Source organism: Betta splendens, chromosome 24 (genome assembly GCF_900634795.4).
Source record: "Betta splendens chromosome 24, fBetSpl5.4, whole genome shotgun sequence".
NCBI classification, from domain to species: Eukaryota; Metazoa; Chordata; class Actinopteri; order Anabantiformes; family Osphronemidae; genus Betta; species Betta splendens.
The window spans coordinates 13146356-13148357 of record NC_040901.2 but is presented as its reverse complement, the minus strand read 5'-3'; the positions used below and the strand labels follow the sequence as shown (position 1 = coordinate 13148357).

Below are 2002 nucleotides of genomic sequence, written 5' to 3'. Positions count from 1 at the left end.
GATGCAGCTCACACCAGAACTGATGGACTGGTTAGAAATGGACAGATTGAGGCATCCAGATCAAACAGACTGAGACTTGGAGAGAAATGTTCTCTGGTCATAAAGAACGTCACAGATCAGGATGTTGGTCGTTACGTCTGCAGACAAGTGGAATTCTCTCAGGTTTTTCTTTTTGTTGTTACCAGTGAGTATCATTGTGTCTTCAACTCAACCTGTTTTGTTATAACATTGATTAAAACAATTAGAATTGCAGTGTGAAGTTAATTTTAATCTAGTTTGTTTTAACATTATTTCTTTACCAGTGATTGGAAAGGAGATTGAGCATGCGACCAGCTTCTACTGTTACGTGTCAACACATAAAGACTGTGAACCATCAGTGAAGTTCCTACATGATGATAAAGTCGTTTTAGGTCACAGAGACCTGAAGGCATCACAGACTCACTACTACGCTGTCGTGTCCTTTGAGGAGTTTAACTCACCAATGCTGAACTCATTAATTTGTGAAGTGACTGATTGTTACAGTAACGTTCATAAGTTTCCTCTCAGATCTCAGGCCTCAGGTGAGAAGATCAAATGTTTGTTTCCACGTGATGTCAGTGTTTCACATCCAGCTACAATAATATGACTTTTACAGATGAAGACACAAAACCAGCAATGACTGAATCAACAACTGTTGAAAACTTAGTTACAGCATTGATCACTGAAGCTTCAGCAGAAAAACAAGGTGAAGTTTCATTTAAATTCATTGTGTATTATTTCTTTCTCATAGTTGAAGGTGGAGGAAGTAAAACATGTGGTGAGTGTTTTCCAGGTTGGTGGAGGATCATCATCGTCTCTGTGGGTTTAACAACACTCATAATCACTGTTGTTACAGTCGACATATGGATCAGAACCAAAGGTGAGAACATTCAGTGATGACGTTTGATGAGGAGACCTTTAAATGTTGAGTCTTCACTGGTTGAATGTTTCATCTTTTCAGGGAACAAAACACAAAAGAATCAAACCACAGTGAGTGAAAAACTGATATTTATTAAAGTTTTCATTTACTACTTTAGAGCCGAATCTCAGTGATGTTGGTTCCACAGGTTGATGAAGATGAAGATGAAAATGAAGGTGAAGTATGAAAATGCTGGAGTCTCCTCTGCTTCAGTCTGAATCCACTGATCAGCAGCTTCAGCATCAGCTCAGTAACAGGAGGAGGAAGCAGCTGTGATCACTGACAGAGGAGACGCTGAGACTCGACTGGAGACAAACATGAAAACGAGCCTAAAAGTGGTGACTTGATTAAATCCTTTTGCTTTACCATCTGTCGTAACAGGTCCAGCTTCCTCATTTTATTTTTACTTGTGGTTTCATCACATGATTAAATGAACAAAGTGAAGCAACAGACGACTCGTTTGCTTGGTCCACTTTTCAGCAGTGACGATAAAACTCATAAACTCAGATGAAGGTTTAAAACATGAAGTTTAAGCAGAACTGTGTCATAAAATTCATATTTTGACGTCACAACATGTGAATGTTTCAAACCTGATGTGATTGGACTTGTGTTAAATGGAAAGAAACTACTTAACAAATTAAGAGTGAGGAAGTTACAACTTACTAAGTACAGGAAGTAAGATTCATCATCAGCTCAGAGACTGAGACAGAGAAGAACGATGTCTGAACTCAGGCGCATTCAAATGTTAGTGTTTCTGATCCTGATGCTTCAGTTCACAGGTGAGGAAACATTTAACAGCATCAAGTCATTGATCTTAGTTCACACTAACTGTCAGAGGTTTGTTGGTGCTTTGATCTAAAATCATCTTTAATGTTCTGTTTATTTCTCATCTACAGTCACTGAACAACTTTCCTCCTTCGTCGCTGTCAGAGCTGGAGACGACGTCACTTTGGTTTGTGGTCGTGTGAAAGATGAACAGGATGAATGTCAGAACATAGAATGGTTCTATGATAATGTAGATAATACCAGAACTAATAGACCGGTTGTGAACGGACAGATTGTAGC

General features: G+C 38.9%; 1 long non-coding RNA gene across 1 annotated transcript; it reads left to right on the top strand.

Moving 5' to 3' along the window:
* The first annotated feature begins 309 nt into the window (after nt 1-309).
* LOC114850140 (uncharacterized) lies at nt 310-1104 on the top strand. The gene is made up of 4 exons (XR_008693872.1): nt 310-560; nt 635-724; nt 812-898; nt 980-1104. It is a non-coding gene; the product is annotated as an uncharacterized LOC114850140 (long non-coding RNA).
* The last annotated feature ends 898 nt before the right edge of the window (nt 1105-2002 follow it).